Consider the following 22067-nt stretch of genomic DNA (forward strand, 5'->3'; position numbering starts at 1 on the left):
GTTGTATTGTACAAGCCATTTACAAAAGCTTATTACAAAACCTTCTTCTGATTGCATCTAATGCTGTCCTTCACACACACAGGTCCCCACTCATTCAAAGCCTCCAGTAAATGTTGCTGTGAAAAACAATCAATACCTAAATTTGGCAGATACGCATTTGATCACATTTATCAAACAGATAGGAAATGCCACTCAAGGATGTAAATAAAAGAAGTCAAATAAAACTGTAGTTTGTTCTCGTTACACAGCTGCTGTAACGAGCTGCTGTTTGTTTCCTTGTAATCACAAAGCATTACAAGGAAACAAAATTCATGCGAACACATTTATCATTAAACCTAGTGCACTACTTGGCAGTCGCACATGTGTTAACACGCTTAAGTTGAAAGCTTCCCTGTGATATTTACACTTCACGCACAGTTGATAAAGGCCAATATTGTGGTTATATAGTTTAAATGTAAACAGGGCACTACCCTAATGATCATCAGTGTTGTTTCAAGGACGATTTTAAACTGACTGTTTCATGCAGAAAGCCCAGTAACTGAGACATTAGTTGTGTATGATTACACAAATGCATTAATTATGGAACAGAGGGAGGGGAAAGAAATGTATTACTATTATACAATCATTAGGTACGACCATAATTCCAAAAAAGGTGGGATAAGCTATGAAATATAAATAAAAGCAGAATGTAATTATTTGCTAATCTCATAAATGCATATTTATTTCACAAAACACCCCAACTGAAACTCAGTATTAGATGTCAATGATGTTCAGGCACCGAATCACTGCATGGGCTCAGGAACATCTCCAGAACAGAGATCACTGTCAGCGAACACAGTTTTCCAGTTTTCCAGCCACATACGCAGGTTAAAGCTCTATCATGCAATTAAGAAGCTATATGTGAGCGTGAGGCTGGTATCTGCCATTGAAAATGGGCTGTGGCAAAGTGGAAACTGATCTGTGGTCAGAAAAATAGAAATTTTACATTCATCTTGGAAAATATGGACATTGAATCCTTCAGACTAAACATGAGAGCGATCTTCCAGCTTATTATCAGAACACGGTCCAATCAAATGCTCTGTATAATAGGACATCGACTATGTCAAGCAATCTGGCTATTCACATTCACAATGCCCAAACCAACTCAGTCTATTCAGGTTTGGCTTAACCAGTACATGAATTCCTATTACTCTTTGTGATCAATATATATCTGTATGTGATCAAAGATGTTATCACAAAGAGGATAAGGTCTATCAACACAGCAGGAAAACATCATCAAATGATGACATAAGCATGCTGAAGGCTTATGGTAACTATGTGCAGTCATTTCAGTTCAGCATTAATCTCAACTGCAGCGTTGCTGTCACTTACAGTTGCGCCACAATCTGTGTGTGTGTCTGTGTGTGTTTGTGTATATAAGACATACTTAGGATTCTTCTAAAATTGCTACTGTTCTCTGCTAACTCGCCTTTGATAAATGCCTGACTGACTCCTTTGAGGTAAAGAAAGTCTTTTCACACATGGCTAGTTCGTTTTGAAGAGCAATGCTTTGTGTTTAAGAATAAATCACTCAGTACTGATAATGGTTTGCAAGGAAGAATAACATCCATCCATCCATTCGCTTCCGCTTATCCTTTTCAGGGTCGAACCAGTGAGCCAGACAACTAAAAGTGCTGCCCATAACAGCGGTCAACACAAATCCAGAAGCATCCTACTGAGGAATAAAAATAAAGTTCAGGGCTGCAAACTGTTTGCTTCTTGCTTCTTCTTTAATGGACAATTGACAATTTCACCGATTCTGAAGTGCATTTTACTCCTTTTATCAGGGACCAAAGATTGAAAACAGTAGTCATTTGGAGTGTGACCCACAACCACACACACACACACACACACACACATAAACACACACAAACACTCTTTCTAGAACTGTCACTATAGAAAAAACAATTCCTTCAGTTTAACCCATAATAAAATCAAAGGAAGAACCTCTTCATGCAGAGCCCAGTTCCTGTGTGGCTCAAATGGCTCACATAGGCTCAAAGCAGATCAAGAAATGCCAATTTAAACACTAATTCCTGCAGTTCAGAGGAGGATCAGCCTAGCTCTCCTCCCAGTAGAATCAGAGAGTTGGGCCCTGCTTCCTGCTCCAAGCCCTGAGCTAACACGAACATAGACACAGCTGGATTTATTTAGACACTTTTTCCACTGCATTGCCATGCATATGCAACATTTTGTTTGTACCATCTGATATTTGGAAGACGTTTATTCTACACTCCAACAATTATCCTCAACTGTAAGAGGTGCATTATGTAAGGTTATAACATCCATATTCCTTAACGGTTAACCAGCTGGAAAAATATACTTTTATTAATATTGTAAGAGACTGCACACACCTCAAAAGTATCTTGTTACATAGTCCATACTGTGGAGATATCATTTGGAGGTAGAACATGACACATATTTTCAGTTTATAATCACGTTCCATCCAGTTATTCTTACTTGGATCTCACACGGATGTTTGTTGTGGTTCCCACAGGAATCCCACAGGGTTTGGGGTGATTTACAGATATCAAATAGCTCAGACGTTAGCATCTCACAAACTCTATATTGAGGCTCAAACTGCTAAGCACTTGTAGCCAATTAAAATGACAAAGAAACATTCTGAGATGTGTACAAAGTTTTTGTTTTCTCTAATGCAAAAAAATACCTTAGTTGTTTGACACTTAGTTGTTCATTATGCTGGAATTTCTGGGTCCTTAATAACCAAATCAAAATGCTGCTGGGTGAATACTTCAAATCAGACAATGCATCCTGTTGACAGTGAGTGATCTCACATGAAGTCTTGCCCTGGCTGAGATTTGAAGTAATCGACAGGGTAGGCTCTTAATGGGATGTTGATAGGGCTAATCCAAAGAATGGCCTTTAAACTCTCTGCAGGGCAAAGAAAACAAAACCCTGTGCCGCAATTAAGTAAACACCAGTTTAGAGTGTTAAGTACTGCATTGGTAACATGTGCCCGTGTCATTTTGGAACACTGGAAGGACTCTCATATTCCAACGCTTAAAATGTGGAAAGACAGAATGATTGGGAATGTTGCATGCGAAAAGATGCTGGGAAAAATACATCATGTGACAGAAGCTGCGCTGGAACAGTGGGACAATTTTTGCACCTACATGTCTACCTGACTTGGACATTTGAGTTTAATACAACATATGTTAAAACCTCACTTGTTTTGTTTTGTTTTGTTGTGTTTTTTTTTTTTTTTAATTTATTTATTTTTGTTATTTATTTTGTTTGTTTGTTTTTGTTTGTTTGCTTCTTGCTTTTGGTTGTTGCATCTCTGTATTTGCTGTTATAAAATGCAAAATCTAATAAATACTTGAATTATAAAAAAAAAAAGAAAACAAAACCCTGGCAGGCAATAGCTGACACCGCTAGTTGCAGTAAGCAAGCGTGTTTTATTAATAAAAACAACGCGTTTGTTGTCATTTTTCAAGACATGGCTTTGAGGGGTGAAAAGGTTTCACAAAGGACGCAGGATTTCCTTAAGAACTTGTGTTTGGCTGAAACGACAGCCTAAGCTTCAAAATGCCTAACGTCAACAAAGCCCTTTCAGTTGGTCAAAATTTCTCTTTATACATCACAAAACTTTAGAGAACATTTTTAACAAGGACCCACGGGTGGCATATTTTCATCCTGACTTAAATTAGCATTAAACCAATGCAAATACCATTTTTAACTACTTTTAACCCCCTGGTTTTCTAATGCATTCTTGTGCAGAACCTGACATTGAAGAACAAAATATTTTTTTCTAACCATCCACTCTGCATTCTCCTAGCTATCCAGCCTCAAACATGTCTGAAATGAGATCCAAGAAGAAGCTTTGGTTAACTCTACAAATGTCAATGAGATGAAGGAACAAGAAAAACATCTGTGAAAACAAAGTCAATTCATCTTTTTAGGATTCTATTGACATGCATCTTTAGTCTTTGTGATAAAGGAATCAATTTTTATCTGCATCAATAGTTCACTGCTGCGCACTGACATTTAAACCTCCATAATGGACGACAACTCAGCAGAGTACACACAGGGACACTTCTGCATCTATAAGACATGGCTGTCACTACACAATGAAATGTTTAAACTGTTGAAGTGTAATTGTACCCCACAGACAAAAATCAGGGCATGAATACAGAAATTGGTGGTGAAAGGGGGGAAAAAACAGTTGCAAAGGGCAAGCAGAACATTTTAATAAAGATGAATCTGTCATTTTAAAGGGCTTTCATTATGACTTCCTTCTTGGTTTCATATGCATAATGTTAGATAAGGATTAGTGTGTAAGAATGGTCTATTCCTGATCACTGCAATAAATTCCTGCAGCTGCACTCCTGTTTTATTCATATCTATTATACTGTATGCATTTAAATTATTTATAGTGCATTTCAGTATGACTTCTAAACTACACTGCACTCCCTTTTCCAACCCCCTCAGGAAAGTACTCAGGGTAATAATGCTGGAATCTGTTCTTAATGTCTTTATTTTGTTCTCAGCCGACAATATTAATTTAGAATCATATTCCTCTCTGGTACCATGTTCACTTTTGGTGCTGAGTTATTATTAACAGTGTGCTGGGGTGGGAGATATATAAGCAACAGGACTTCCTATTCATCTGCCCATCTAATTAGTCAGCTTGTGTGTGTGTGTGTGTGTGTGTGTGTGTGTGTGTGTGTGTGTGTGTGTTTGTGCAATTATAGCCAAGAAGCAGTTGGAAAAGTGCAGTAATGCAAATGCCACACACAGTAAGGCAGAAATGAATATAATGCCTTTGTAGTGATGTGGATCTGCAAAATGGCTAAACTCATACATACAAAACTCCTCTAGCCAGTGTCTTGAGGTTGAAATCCAACCTGCAATTGTGAGGTCAGACTGTAAGAAGTCAATGGCAGACGGTCTAAAAGCACCTAATCAACTCTCACAGATCCCTAATTACATGTGACAGGAAAAGGTTCAAATTAGGGGGGGAAACTCTTTTAAAACAGCCGCACAAAAAAAGGCTAGATGAGCTAATTGAGCTTTTGTGCACAAGAACAAGTACTACAGGATTCAAAGAAGAAAAAAGCAACAGTAGCATCTGAGCTAAATGCTTTGCCTGCACTGAAAATAACAGGGATTTTTTTTTTAGTATGTGCCTACGAGAATATAAAAAATACAGTGAGTTGTTGTTTCTCAGGAAAGGAAAAATTTATCAGCTGGCAAATCCTTGAAGAAAATTACAAAATTAAAGTGACTCTTTGTTATTCCATGGAAATGCCACAACTCTGGCATTACAATTAGTTATCCAGCAGAACACAGCATGATTATAAACAACTCACCGCCAACAAACTGGGCCCCTCACTGTTGCAGGCTTTTCAACAGCATGAATGGAGTAACTGCTATGACTTTTAACTACAACATACCTAAATGATGGACGTGCTTGTGAAAAATATGCCCAATGTATTTCCCTGAGTACTAGAGGAAACTAACTCCCCACGATTGATTTAATGGCAAAAATTTGAGCAACACAGATGAACCTCGTGATGGGAAGTTAGGAGGAAGCATCGACGTGTCTGCCATTACTCGGATCTTCACAGGCAGCGCTGTCGATGCTTCACACGGTGTGGATCTTTTCCAGTTGAATTACGGCACCAGATGGAGCCAAATACATCGATCTCTGATAATATCCCCGCAGCTCCGGGTACTGCTCTAAGATATAAATTTTACAAAGTGACAGATCAGGCTAATAAATGGAAAACACTATGACACTATTTCAGAGAAATAGTTTTTTTTTTCTAGTCTCAGCATTCTGGGACTTCATTACTTACAACACCTGAAGAGTGCATGACAGCGCTTCATTTGTCACAGATAAAGCCAGAACACAAACTAACTCGCAGGTGTGCCTATGAGTTTAGACTTTATAATGATACACTGTCTAAACTAAGCTGTAGGTAGACATGTGAATAACTCTCGTTTCATGAGAGTTGCTATGAAGAGCATGCAGACTTGTGCTTGTGTGTGTGGGTGTGTTTGTGTGTGCAGTCTGCCTGTATGCACACAGTTAGTAATTTGCCCACCATGTGTAACCCCCACTACCTTGAAAGATGATGCATTCCCACTCGCGGGAATGATGAGCCAGCCTAACGTTTAACTGCTCTGCACTGTAGTCTAGACTAATGCACTGTACAAAGCCTCATATTAGTCATGAGAAGAGTATAAATTTTATTCTAGTGGTCTTTGTCTTTTTTAACTTCTAATACTATTGTGTGTTTGTTTTAGCCAAACTAAACCAGAACCAAATATAACAGCACAGACCCAAAGACGCAGGCCGAATACATGAACGAACACATGTACAATAACACCCATCTACACAGAAGGCTCATCCACTGTTGCACAATGGTTTAAAACTCTCCATCCTTCCAGGGGTCTAGCATTGCAGAGGCTATAAATAATCATAGGAGATTATTGGGTGTGGTGGCAGACAGCCTGATTCATCTCACAACCTTTATCAAGCCGGTTGACTGCTTCAGGCTGGGATGGGAGGGGGGATTTTTCAACTTTTTCAAACACAAATTGAAAACGGATAAAGAGACTTCTACTGCAATAAAATAGAACGAAGGCTCAAAAGTTTATTAAAAAAGTAAATATGTAGCTTTTTTAGTTCAAGTTTTTTTCTGGATGTGAGGTGGAAGGTCCCATTGGGGGTAACAGGGAGGGATGTACCAATTTTCTTGAAGGTGTGATCTGCTAATACTGATTTTTGCCGATTTTCTGTCAAAGAACTACAAATATTTTTCTTAAATAAAGAGTATTGTTTTAATAATAAAGAAATTATAAACTTAACATTAAGTTACAGAATCTTCTCTCAGGTAAACAGCTCTCTATTTTCTTTTCATTCTTTGTTTCGATAATTTACTGTAAGTCCTCTGGTCTTTTCATTGCTCATACCGAGGCTCATACCAAAGCTGCTGCCTTGTGGCTAGGTCTGAGCTCTGGACAGCTTTAGCTTCTTTAAAATGCCGATGTTCAGTTTGGTGAAAGCGATCTGATCATGTTTATTGTTAAATTATTGTTATTGTTTATTGTTATTATTTCTTTTATTGTTATTGTTAAATGCTGTGTGAATGCATGACACGGGCCGGCTTGCGAGACTGACCGGCTGCTCACCAGTCAGAGCCGAGCACACTTGGAAACTAGCCAAGAAAACTGCAGTCCAAGAAGAATGATTAGGAGATATCGGGGAAGAGCAAAACAAAACATTTTCAAAATAAAATGCTTACATATAGACCCTCCAAATATGATTGATTTTGTATCTGCCGAAGGCCTAGCCTTTGACTGCCTTTCTTTGCTGCCTGTCACAGTGGTCACACAATTTTAAACAGAACTCATAAATGTGGTTAAAGAGTGGGGGACGGTGGACCAACCAAGAAGCATCAAAGCAGCAGTCATACCACTTTTGGGCAGGTACGGTCAGAGTCAAGCTGCAGACTCACTGTCCAGGCAGCTAAATGCACAATTAGCCATTGCTGAATCCTCTTAAAGCCATTATTAGGACATTGCAGCACAGCACACTATGAACAACGGGGCATGTTGCCCCATAAAAATACTAGTCTTTATAAATAAATGCTTATTTATAAAATGCCATAAATGCTTTTGTACATGATTTATTGTCATCTGTAGTGTTTGAAAACTTTTCCTGTGGAAATCTTCCAGATTTTTACTGTATGAATATTATAAGAAAGCACAATGTAACTTTCTAGTGACAACATATAATGACTAACATTTTTGCAATATCAGTGATACTGCAAAATATCAGCGATATTGCAAAATATCAGCGATATTAGTTTGAATCTTCACTGTCATGTCAGGTCAGGAAGACAGAAACATTAACAGGTGGTTGTACTAAACAATTTACTCGAACTGTAAATCACTCGAGTAATTTAAGCTGACGTTTCACTGAGCACACAGACACAAAGCAGATTATCTAAACGCAGCCAAATTAATAAAGTGTAAGAGAAGAACCATCCTCATTTATTATAAGCCACTTCAAATGGCGCAAGCATGGAAGGAAAGCTCAGAGCAGGGGGATGGACTCATAACCTGAAACTGGCAGGGTGAGCGCAGAATAAAAGCAGCATGAATGCAAGTTAGGTAAGAGTAGCTAAACAGACTCCTTGACCTCTAGCAGAAAAGGCTGGCTGAGATGAAGGCAGAATTGTAAAGTATACGGGAAAGATCCGAAGGAATCGTTAAAAAGAGAAACGATGGGACACGATGTGGCGCGGTGCAAAAAGTAAAAACTGTAGAACAGAAGAAAATAATGGCTGGGCATGACTGATGAGAATCACGATAAAAGTTTAATGACCCCTGCAGTTAAATGGGGTAATGAAAAAGAGCCCAAAAAGGAGAACTTAATTACAAAGGCCTGTGTCAGCCTTTGGTCCTCCGCTTCAGACTGTATTTCCTGTACTGTTCCTTCAGCTCCCTCAGCTGCGGTCAGCTGGCCAGAGAAACAGCTCATTGTGGTTTCTACAGCATGCACACAAACAGGACATTACTCTCCGCAGCCATCCACTGAGTGGGTCTATGTGGGTGGGTGTGTGTGAATATGCGGGGAGGTGTGCACCACAGAGCTGGAAGTGCTCCAAGATATCACTACAGCTTTACTGCCACTTACATAACTGGGCCTTCTTTTCTTTTTCTTATTCCCTAATTTCTTCTTGTTCACTCAAAATGATGTTTTTTTTCTCGTTTTCTTGCTTTCACAGTCTCCACCTCAGTTCTCCCACTCTGACAGTACGTTTAGCTCCAGCATCTCTGCATACTTGTTAACACGAGGACTGAGCAACGCCTGTTGCGAGGGCTTCATACTTCACTGTCACAGCAGCATGCAACAAATGCCAAGGCAGCAAGAGCTGACAGTTACTCTGTGGTTTTGAGAAATTGCATTAGCCCACATAGGCAAAGAGAGCACAGCTATGGAGAAACTGCCTCACAGTGTGCTGCTGAAATCAACCACATCCTTTGACAATGTTGCAAACACAAGGTAGAGTAAGGAAAGCAGGTCTACTGATGCAAATAACAAGGTCATGTGATTGTGGTGCCTTTAAATGCAAACAGCTTTGGACTAATGTTGACTTAGTGCCGTCGCAGTCCTGGAAAAGGATGTGTAATTTTTCACAGTGTAATTTTCTTTGAGAAGACTCAAAGACATGTACTTATCAGCTAAATTCATTTGTAATTTATAAGCAGATCTAATATATCGCAAGATGTAGCACATTGGCTTTGGCAGTTTTATCCGATATCAATTTTCACCGAGAAGCTAAGAAGTGAAGGCTGGCAGATGGAAGGGGGGTAAAAAATGTGAACTTGGTAACTTTTACTTCCCAACAGATTGCATTAAGGTCTGCCAACTTGGGCACATTTGAGACATGTCACTTCAGAGCAGATGATGGACGGGCTGCGGAATTTGATCCCTGCGCTCGTGAGATTGTGTGCGTCTTCCCTGTGTCTATCTATGGCAGCCTATAACTTCCTGTGGCAGAAAATAAAAAAAAATAATGGGAGCGCAGGAAGAAGGAAATTGGTGTCAAGGAAATGCTAAGTGATTGCGTGTCAGGAAATGGGCGTGTCCCGGTTCCATCTTCATAACAGCCAGCTGCCTGGATAAGTAGTTGACATTAAAGGCAGATTAATCACGTGATAGAGCAATGCGATATGAAGCTGCGCGGGACGTGGGACGCCAATGGCGCTCACTGAGGCTTGTTTGGAATTAGGTGGTTTTGAATGTGTTTACATTTTTTCACTGCACATGTATCCCATTTAACATTTTGGAATTGGAAATAGAAGAGCTTTAGTGACATTTGGAGACTGTTGGAAAAAGCGTAGCAAGCGCCTTTAACATTACCTGAGGCACTTAGGTAATGTTAAAGGTAATGTTTCTAAGCTTGTTTTGTTGTGCTAGAAAATTTTCTTGTTCAAAAGTGAAGTTGTTTGTTTGTTTTTTTATTGGGTGATTTTCTAATTACGCACTCAAAATAGTCTTTTTCAAGCTCCAGATTCTGAAAATTGTGTAGCGACTCAGCAAGCCATTAGAAGATGATTCCCTGCACTTAAAGCACATACTGTATAAAAATAAATTTGTTAGCATGACACCCCTTGACACTCCTTTCACTCAGAATGGAGTGAAAGGAGTTCACGAAAGGAACAAATCATGCATTCGCTGTCAACTGCAAACACTTGGTGAAGCTTCGCGCACACACACTTGTTTTGCATTGATTCACGTGCACACAAAACAAAAGCAGACGACGTTCACAGTCTGTGAAGTGACTGCGCTGCTTCTCGCTGATTCATGCCCATGTGTGAAAAAAGCACTGGCCTTTATTATTTTTATGGAAAATATGACATGAGCTACAAGGCATGTAAACAATCTGTGCCACAATGGCCACTTCGAGCGATCGCAAGTTCACACCCCATGCGCACCATATCCATTCGCGCGCGGCACTCTCGCTTTCTCACTGTCTACCACGCAGACACGCGTGCGCGCACAGTCGGTACTGCTGATTGTGTCACCCTTTAACCACCACTGACAAAGGAAGCGTGCGGTGGCTGGTGCTAAATGGTGTGACGAGTGGAGGGGGGAGGGGGCAGGCAGGGAAGGCGGGGTGAAGGAGAAAGATGAGGGTGATGATATTCTAAAATTAGCAGGCTGTGCGAAAGTGACAGATGACCTCATGCTGGTTGTCACCTTACTTTGCCACAGAAATCAGGTCATCTGTCAGACCCCTCTATCCTCTCCTCCCCTATCCTCCCGCTTCCATCTTTTTCGCCTGTATCTTTCTTCTCCTCGTGTTTCATCTCCTGCCGAAAAATATCCAAATTACTTTCTCTTTTGGATTTCACACTGGCCAACGGATTTGGCTGAAAAAATGAAACTGTCCAGCCAGCATTTTCATTAATATGGAGATCCAAGGGAGAAATATAAATAAATAGTAATCATAACTTTTTAGTTGAACACTGTATGTTTATTAAGCTGTTTGGCCTTAAAAAGTTTTTCTCTCGTATAAGCACGAAACCGAGTTTTTTTTCTCTCCACACTACAGTCACTATTAACAACCTGTTCAACCCCCACACAACTACACAACCCTCTAACTATACCCTCACACACACACAAACACACACCCAACACACACAAACTGCACATCATTATCACCCCACCGCCTTTCTGAGCAAAGTTCATTTCTAATAGGAGAGGCGCCATAAAAGTGGTACACAATGCAGCAGGTATTTTCTAAGGCCAAGACGCCTGGGGAGAAGCCAGAGCTCTGCCAAGACAATTCTGCTGCCTTACTGTGCTACCAATTCACTGCTCCGTCCTGCATTATGTGTCACTCATCCATGTCCCTTGAGGCTGTAAAGGTTCAACCTTCATGCTAAAGTGCTGGAATAAAAGCAGCAGTAGGAGCACAAAAGCAGGTGGACAAAAAGGAGAGATGGCGGGCTATAGGTTTGATTGTGATGTCAGCAGTAATTGCGTAGGGGATACTACATCAAACACCCGCCTGAACCGAAATCAATCGATTTGCGAAGGAGTGAGCGGCGTTCACCTATGGCTTTTGTTAATTTCAGAAGGAATGATGCAGAAAGTCATAGCTGGCAGGTTTGGTAGCATTTCATGAAGTCCACCTTGCCATTAAGTGGTTCTTATTTAACTCTTTATGCACCGATTCACTTCATCCTATAAACAGATATCGACATATAAATATGTAGAATCTGTAGGGTTTTGTTTGATTTAAACAAAATCAGTGAAAAAACAATGGACGCTGAACTGAACAGGAAGTCTTGAACCTGAGTCGATAATCCCCTACATGGATGTCCCAGCTAAACTGGAAGTTCAAATATTGGCTGTTGCCCTGAGAGGCTAAGTCGGCAGAGTAGCTGACAGGTTCCAGTGGATTTACTGGAAACCAACCAACAACTGAACCTAATCTTACTCATCCCTCCCTCAAACCTCTGGAATGTTTTCTTAAAAATGCCTGAGCTTTAGTAAAACCATTGCAGCAGCTCAGCGGACATGTTGAACTAATATATTTTGTATTAGAGGTGGACACCAAACATAAAAAAGGAGAAATCTATTTGACACACTGGATGAATTATACATCGTGAGGGCACAAGAGCTATATAAGATCTACTGGTATGCCATGAGGATTTGCCAACTTCACTCATTGTTTAATCTTTGGTCATACTGTAGCAAGCAGCAGCGTTTCTTACTCTTTATCTTGTTAACTATTTTATCGGCCTCAGTGAGATGTTTCCATGCTCCTGCTGCATGCTAAACACCAGCTGAGTTCACTTTCTGGCTCCGTGTCCTCCTTCCTTATCACTGTTTTTCTTTATTCAGCTCTTAAATTGTTTTATTGCACGATTTTAGAGTTACAGTTTAAACAGAAGGAAAACCTCTTTATCAGAGACATTTCGTCAGAGTTTAGTTATTAATGAGTGCACCTGGCATGTCCAACACCCACATCTCAAAGCAAAAAATATTTATCCTTGGGCATTTCATCTCCCCTTTTTATACACTACAAATCTACAGGTTGGGCCATTTATATGGATACACCGTAATAAAATGGGAATGGTTGGTGATATTAAAGTCCTGTTTGTGGCACATTAGTATATGTGAGGGGGCAAACTCCTCAAGATGGGTGGTGACCATGGTGGCCATTTAGAAGTCGGCCATTTTGGATACAACTTTTTCTATCCGGTTGTTCAGTCTGACGTCACTAGCCGTGTCTGGGTCTAAACTCCGCTGCAGGTCCATATATCAAACGATCACTATGGCATTACTGAGAGTTGAAAAACTGTCTAAAGTCTTTCATCTTTAATAAAATGATCAGCGTTCTGCTCTACCAGGTGTAACAATTGAGTTTAACATCCAGGCATCCATGAAAACGGAATTTATGACATTTAACGGAGTTAGAAGTTAGCAGGGAGTTAGCTCGCTAGCTTCTATCTAAATACAATATAGCATGTCCTGACTGTGGGGTTTTGGAAACAAATTAAAACGTACAGCTCTGCTATCACTTCCAGCATAAATGAAGACAGAAAACTAAACAGCAGTGACGTTTGTAGGGTTACTGAAGTTGGGCTAGCTGGTATATAATGATGTGCTACGTGACCGCTAGCGACACAGCTATGTTAGCATAATATAAACAAGCTAACTTTTTTTCCACTCGATAAAAGTTAATGTGAGTGTTCTCGGTGGTCAGGAACAAATGTAATCGCATGGCAGGATGCTGTAAAAGGACCAAACTTCAGCCAGGAGAACAACTGAGATAATCCATCCACAATACGAGGTTAGTCATTCATATACTGCTGCATGGGCTGGGCTGTAGTTACATCGTAAGGTTTTAAAAACTGAGCTTAAATAAATGATTAGCGGTAATAAAAGCCGAGGGAGGTCAACAGTGATCACTGACTGTTTTAGGAGCTTTTTGAGATCAAATAGAAGAAAATACATAACATTAAACATGTTAACAACACAAAAGCCATATTAAACGCAGACTACTTTAGACCCGGAAGTAGGATTCGTCGCGTCATCACTGAACAACCGGATAGGAAGAGGGCCATGTGACACATCAAAATTATTGGTAATGTCACAAGAAAAACAATGGTGTGCTTGGTTTCAACGTAACTTTATTCTTTCATGAGTTATTTACAAGTTTCTGACCACTCATAAAATGTGTTCAGTGTGCTGCCCATTGTGTTGGATTGTCAATGCAACCCTCTTCTCCCACTCTTCACACACTGATAGCAACACCGCAGGAGAAATGCCTGCACAGGCATCCAGTATCCGTAGTTTCAGGTGCTGCACATCTCGTATCTCCACACCATAGACAATTGCCTTCAGATGACCCCAAAGATAAAAGTCTAAGGGGGTCAGATCGGGAGACCTTGGGGGCCATTCAACTGGCCCACGACGACCAATCCACTTTCCAGGAAACTGTTCATCTAGGAATGCTCGGACCTGGCACCCATAATGTGGTGGTGCACCATCCTGCTGGAAAAATTCAGGGAACGTGCCAGCTTCAGTGTATAAAGAGGGAAACACATCATCATGTAGCAATTTCAAATATCCAGTGGCCTTGAGGTTTCCATTGATGAAGAATGGACCCACTATCGTTGTACCCCATATACCACACCAGACCATCACTTTTGTTGTTCCAACAGTCTTGGAGGGATCCATCCAATGTGGGTTAGTGTCAGACCAATAGCAGTGGTTTTGTTTGTTAACTTCACCATTCACATAAAAGTTTGCCTCATCACTGAACAAAATCTTCTGCGTGAACTGAGGGTCCTGTTCCAATTTTTGTTTTGCCCATTCTGCAAATTCTGTGCGCCGATCTGGGTCATCCTCGTTGAGATGCTGCAGTAGCTGGAGTTTGTAAGGGTGCCATTTGTGAGTAGCTAATATCCACCAAAGGGACGTTCGACTAATGCCACTCTCCAGTGACATGCGGCGAGTTCTACGCTGTGGGCTCTTGCTAAATGAAGCTAGAACAGACACTGATGTTTCTTGTGACAGTTTTGTGACAGTTTTCTTGCATCCACATTTTGGCAAATCCAACACTGAACCAATTTCACGAAACTTAGCAAGCAGTTTACTGACTGCTGGCTAAGGTCACCCTACGAGACCACCCATGGGAGATGGGTGGTCTCGTAGGGTGTCATGCATTGAAATCTGCTGCAATGACCCGGTTACTGCGTTCACCAGATATCAACACAATTTCGATCCCCTCCTCACGTGTTAACCTCTTCGACATGTCAATGGCTGTGAACAAAGAGAAACTTGTAAATAACTCATGAAAGAATAAAGTCACGTTGAAACCAAGCACACCATTGTTTTTCTTGTGACATTACCAATAGGTTTGATGTGTCACATGGCCCTCTTTCTATTGAAAAAACGAAAGTTGTATCCAAGATGGCCGACTTCTAAATGGCCACCATGGTCACCACCCATCTTTGAGGAATTTGCCCCCTCACATATACTAATGTGCCACAAACAGGACTTTAATATCACCAATCATTCCCATTTTATTACGGTGTATCCATATAAATGGCCCATCCTGTATAGGTGAAGAATGGAGAGAGATTAAGTATTTATATCTTTACTAGCAGTAATCCATTTAAGTCATAAATAGCTTTCACATCGGCAGAAAGCTGCTGTCAGCTTGCTTACTGCTACAGCTGTGACACTCAAAGCATTTCCCTAAGCCCCACCTACTGCCAGGCACTCGTGTTTTTTACGGTGCTTGAGCGGGAAGAAGGACAATAGCCACTCATGATCAATGTAAATACAGTTCCTCTGATACTAAATGAAAAGTAGAATTTGGCTTAGCTTTTCATCTTTCTTCATCACAGTGGCTAAAACAAATGTATGATTAAAACATTTGTGAATTAGACAAATCATATGTGACAAAGTCTTGAGCTACTTGTCATTTTTTAAAAAGTGGTCTTTAGCTGTAGTTCTCCAGGCTTTCTGAAGGGCTTTCAAAGTATGTCTTTGGACATTGGCTGCTTTTTCACTCATTTTTAGTCTAGTCCTTGTATCACAACAGTTTCTCCTTTTTTTCAAGAGACGACACAGTGTTGTGTCTACACAAAGAACTACTTTTACATTCCCATTTCTTTAGTTGAATCTAAGAAGACTGCCAAAGATAACACAGTTTGAAAGATGTAAAATAAAACAAATGCATTCCCACAGAGCTAGAGGCCCAAGGCTTGGCATGTCTCAGCATAGTGCGTAACATGTCCTTGCAATTGCACAGTAAAACAGCACATTACTGTATTATATGGTGCTTATATGACAAGTGTGCAATGTGTATTAAATTTCATCAGCAAAGTAAAGACAGAACTGCTTGACTTTCCCAGTGAGCTGGTATTTTCTATGTGCTTAAACCTTTAACACATGTAAGCCTATGACTGTTATTTAAACCAGCCTTCAAGCTGACTTGCAAACAGTTCCAAGTTTATGTCATCTCTGGTCACCGTTGTGATTAGATTAAAACACTTATGTTCTCCAGTTAATCATTAACCATGATTATCATCAGCATATAGGATGCTACTCGTAATCACAAAGTACAGCTGGAAATGCTGATTTTTCAAGTTTTTGATAGGAATCACCACAGCTGTTCCAGTTTCATTCTGAGGGGAATATCAGAGTCAAATTTAATCACTTTATGCAAGCATTTACAAAAGAGCATATATCTATCAATCTCATGTTGGGAGTAAAAGCTTAGTCCTAAAGACAGAAAAAGCCACTGTATGGAAAGATGAATCATTCAGTAAAGCATTACTATTGGTAGCTCTGTTTAATTAGCAGCACTGAAAATCATTCAAATATATGAAATGTGAAGTCTTAGTAATAACCTGCAACATCTTATTATCAGTGGCTCTGTCATGTAATGTTTCCTTGACCAAACCTTAAAACAGGTCAGTGTTGGCATTTCTTCTGCAAATTATTTGTCCTGCATTCTTTTTCATAGGAAAAATCAAATGCCTTAAAGGAAGACACATTCATGCTTGGCAGAAACATCAACTGCTCAGCAACATAAACAGAAGAGAAGATGAGCAATTATCACAAGCTGTGAAGGAACCACTGTTGCTCTCTTTCAGGAGAATCTTAAATATGATGCATTTTCATTTCTGTGTAGATGCCCGTGATATTTAAGCATTTCCTTATCTAAACCTTCAAAAGACACAAAAACGGTGCATCTTTGGGAGACTAAAAAGAGTTTTATTTCATTTAAATTAAAAAAAAAAACAGAAGGTGGCAGAAGGTGAGACAAATAGCAACAGTAGGTGTGTAACGCAATAGCCAGGATGTTTTATCTTAAAAGTTTAGTCAGACAGTCTGCTGTGTGAATCATTTTTATGGTATGACAAGATACTTTAATGGCCCTGTCTGTCAATATCATTCAGTCATAGACTGTACTGGAAAACTACCTTATATAAAATAATTAACCATGAAAACTGTATGTGTGTGTGATGTAACCTAGAAAAGAGCTGAACTGTACAATAGGCCTCAGTCAGATCGGCTTAGAGACCAGTCAAAAAAACCCTGCTAACCTCTAGTCACTAAGAAGATATGTGTATTCCCTGACCGACTGGTAAACAAAGAACATTCACCTTAAAAGTAAAAGTTGTGCCTCACTGTTGTAACCAAGATATTTCAAAAGCCACAACTTTTATTTTGAAAGCTCACTACAGCTTGGTAAATAGGGTATGAGTGTTTGTAGACAAGTTGACAACTTCCATGCAAACAACTGCAGCAATCTTCGGGAGACCAAAGCAATTCAAAGGAGGGTTTGGATCTGTCTGCGAACAGTTTCACACTACCAACTTCCACCAACCTCCAGCACTCCCAGAGTACACACTTTACTTGTTTCCAGGAAATACGGGGTAATTAGCAATCGATTTCATGATGACTGGTAGCAACCTTCAGTAACCACTTGCTTGGTAGGACAATACATATTTTTCCTTGGCAACTGGGAAAAATGGTCACTGACTGCGATCTAGGCCTGTATGACTATGGGCTTAAATATGAGCCAATTTGTTAGTCCGACAACGAAAAAAAGCAATTTAAGTGTTAGTGAATATGAAGTAAGAGACCTTTCAATTCTAGAATGGAAAGTTATCAGCTGAGTTAGTGTTCATGCCAGTTACATGATGTCATGCCTCTCCAAAAAACTTCATATGGGTCTTCCAGACATATCCTTCCTCTCCAACAATATATTCGCTGAGGTCACAACAATACTGCACTCCATCATCTCTAATCCTTAGCAATGCGGATTAAACACAGGGATTATACAGTCATACAGACAGTAAACAACAAAGACGACAAGATGCCTGTATGCCTGGAAAAAAAGGCACTCACACACACACACACACACACACACACACACACAAACACAAACACAAACACACATTCGATTGTTTCTAACCACAGTTATGACAGGAACACCTCTCATAAGTGAATAAACAGCTCCAGAACCTTTTCCCCCTCACACTGTAGATCCACTATGACTCATTCCTAAAGGCCAACTCCCAAATGCTGACTCATGGTGTGGACAACAACAAGCATTTTAATGTCACTTTATGGGTCCATTTGCTTTTCAGAGAGACAGACAAATGCTCTGATTTAACATCTTTTAATGGGCACACGATGTGACAGCAGCAATCCATTTACATTGAAACAAACAGACATGATGGGAAAGTGATAAAATAAAGCTAATTCTATTGTTTTAAATTCAAATCAACTTTATTTGCATAGCAACAAATTATATTATCTCGAGAGCACTACAGTAAGATCAAGCCTTTATATTAGTGTGGAGAGAAGCTTAAACACTAGGGCTGTTCGATATAACGATATATATCGGATGACGATATAAAAACGTCTATCGTTTCATTTTACGCTAACATAAACCTTTCACAATAAAGCTCAAGATCCTGTTGAGACTTTTCTGAATAAACTGAATCACGTGAAAGAGCAGATTATTTACGGATGAGAAGTAAAAAAGAGCTGCCAGGTGCTAAAGAATAAACCTTGGACTCAAACGTTAGAACAGGCTTTTCCCCGCAGCACGCCGTGTAATAAATGCTCACAAAGAAAACGGTGGCTGTTACAACTTATGTCTAAAAATGTATCATTTCATGCATCTGTTAAAACACTGGACTCCAGCTACATGACGCGCAGCTGAAAACACTTCCCGCAAGTCGAGCTGCCCGAGATTCACAGAATATGTTACATTTTTGTGATTTATATCGTTATTGGGACGATAGAATTCTTATACCGGAATATGAGATTTTGGACATATCGCACAGCCCTACTAAAGACCCTACTGTAATACAGCGAAAACCCCAATAAGCAGACAAGCCCTGTGAGCAAGCGCTTGGCGACAGTAGGAAGGAAAAACTCCCTTTTAACAGGAAGAAACCTCAGACAGGCTCAGCAATGGCTTAGAACCAGGCTCAGTGTGTGTTGATCATCAGTATGAAGACACACTGTAAATGACAACACTGTCCAAGGCTTGTGTAAGATAAATGCTTTCAATCAAAGGGTCACTGTCGATTACTATTTCAGCTACATCACCTATACCAATCATTGTTATATCAACCTTTCCTTAAACAGATATCTTCTTGTGTGTCAAGTAACTCCAAATAATCAGAATCAAAATACTTTAGAAATGTCCTTAGGGATTAACAAAGGGTGCATGGAAGACACCAGAGGCCCAAGCATTACTTCTTGGAACATATTAATAGATACAGAGCTCATCTGCTCAAGTGACCTGTCAAAAAAACAGATCAAACACTCCAAGTTCAAATGCTCTTCTTTTAAAATGCTGGATATAAAAGCCACTTTGCCTTAAGCACCACAAGTGAGTGTGAATAGTTCAGAGAGGTAGAAGTTGCGATGAGAATGGTGATTTCTGCTTGAAAGATTTTTTGGCGGTACCAGGTCTTGCAGTTGTTGCTATAGCAAGAGGGAGACATTAGTATAAGTAATGTTTTTTAAGTTATTTATGAGCACCGTGTCACTGTATGAAAGGTCACAGTTGTTTGTGCTATCCACTTTTTAAAAGTTGTCATAATGGGGCTCAGAAATATGTACCCATTTCTTTTGCATTATGATTTAATTTTGCACCTGCCTGCAGATGAAGTGTGGTTTGCACAGGATCGGGAGCAGCCTCGTCTTATATTTGGACTTACTAAGTATTAAATAGATCATTGTGAATTCCTAATATTCCATTTTTCCAGGTTTGTTGAAATTCCAGAGAGTCCACAATTGTTTTCCCATTTATCTAGAAATCTTATTTTCCAGTCACACTTCAGTCAGAGTTAGATTTTGCTTAATAAACAGACCCAAACACACAACACACGTTTTGAGAAAACCATTCTTTTTTTACATTGGCTTAAAGCCACTTAAGTCTCATCTTTTCTTTTTCGCAAATGGATTATAAAACACATCTGTGGCAGGATTAACTTGGTACTTAGATCATCTGTTAACAAATGGAACCTTTTAAAAGGGATTGCATTTTGATTTCCTACAGACAGAAGCAGAATTATCTGTTTATACAGGGTAAAAGCAAACTGCACGTCCATTAATCCTTTCTGTTCTACACTATGTGATAAACACTGAGAACTTTATACCTCTGAAGCCATGCAAGGGGAAGCGGACTCATCCCCAGTCACTGATTTGCAGATCATTAATTTGTGTGTTAATCATTTACTGCAGTCCAATCTTCTCAACATAACATGAAGCTACTTTTTAATTCAAACTCCCAAACTATACTCGTCCGCAGGCTATAAAAATGTGTTATGAAAGTAAAACTGCTAAAACTTCATTTGACCAAACCAAGCACTTCGATCAAATGTAAGAAAGTCTTCAACATTTAGACTGAAATCTGAACAAATTCAAGATTCATTCCAATAAAAACTTTTATTCAGGAAAAAGTCCTTCTGACAAGAAATGCGTTTTAAAGGCGGATTCATCTTACAATTCATCTCACTGGCCTTCTTATTCCCCTTCAAACACAGACAATCTTTTCAGCATCAGCTGATAAAGTCTGTTTATTGAAGGTGAAGCTCACAGACAGTAACTTTCCACAAGGAAACTGTGCAGGAAGGTTTCCAAAATGAAAGGCAGAGGATCAACATTTCTGTTTCCCCAAAATGAATGTTCCCAGCTGTCAATTAAATGTTATCAGGCTTGCAAATGCTCAAATCTGAACTTTGAAAATCAAAGAAATGGGCATTAATGCTGTAATTTAGTAATTAACTGTCAACCAACAATAAACTATGAAAGAAAGCTACAACTGGTTCTGATGTCGGCTCGAGACAGAGGTTTCATGCTATGACATTTAAATGTAGAAGCTTTTCAGGGACTTCTAGTTTACAATTTAAGTCTCATCTTCCTTTGTACATTTCTATTTGTGCACAAGATGCAGCTGAAATATATACAGATATATGCACTTGTTTGTCTTGTGGATTTTTCTAGTGTGCTAAACATTCAGTCTCTATATAAACCACTGAAACTGACACAAGCTGTTCTCCTCCATTTACCCCTGAACCAAATTAGAAGTTTTCAAACCTGCCAACAGTATTTGCATTGATCCTTCACTGGATTCGTTCAAAAATGAATAAAATTCAGTGCTCAAGGTAATTATATGGCTTCTCTGGCTCAGCCTATGATACTCAAGTCTGTTATTATAATTCTGAAGTACACAATACAGTCCATGCTGCAGTAGCCAAATACCAGTTAACAATCCTGTGAGGACATATGTTCTTGTCCTCACAGAGGGAGGCTGGCTTGGCGTAACAGACCAACCACATTTGAGTAGAGCCACCAGACTGTGAGGGCTTAGCAGAGGCTCTGACAAATTACACGTCAAAAGAACTAAAAATAAATGCATTATTGCTTCCTTCTGACACTTAAATATTGCTGTAATTTCACATGAACAGAGCACAGAACAGAATCTTTTGCAGACCTAGGACCTAGAACATTTTATTAAACGGGCGATGACACATACAAGGCGCTCTTATTTACTCAAATACTGGAAATAAAAAGGTAAAGCAACCATGATGATCACTTAGGTCTTACAAATACACGATGACTGCTTAGGTATAATAAGAAATAACTAAGAATATTGTGCAACCTGTTTTAGTACTCAATATACCAGCTAGAACAGGGCGATATGACCAAAAATATTTATCACGATACACATTTGAAAATTTGCGATAACGATATAACTGACGATATAATTGACACTAGACAAGATATTTTACAACTCCACAACTTTATTAGTGCAAAAAAAAAAAAACCCATCAATGTATTTTCACTTAAACAAGCAGCTGTTTTTTTATGTGCATTAAAGTTATATAAAAATGTAAATATAATAATATATATATACATATACATATATATATATACATACACATATACATATATACATACATATATATACATACATATACATACA

The 22067-nt window shown here is 39.4% G+C and overlaps 1 protein-coding gene across 1 annotated transcript in view; it reads right to left on the reverse strand.

The window, feature by feature from the left end:
- Positions 1-22067, reverse strand: part of prkcaa (protein kinase C, alpha, a) — a 155095-nt gene that overhangs the window by 103430 nt on the left and 29598 nt on the right. The gene's annotated exons all lie outside the window — the stretch shown is intronic.

The sequence above is a fragment of the Rhamphochromis sp. 'chilingali' genome (assembly GCF_963969265.1).
Source record: "Rhamphochromis sp. 'chilingali' genome assembly, chromosome: 4".
Taxonomy (NCBI): Eukaryota; Metazoa; Chordata; class Actinopteri; order Cichliformes; family Cichlidae; genus Rhamphochromis; species Rhamphochromis sp. 'chilingali'.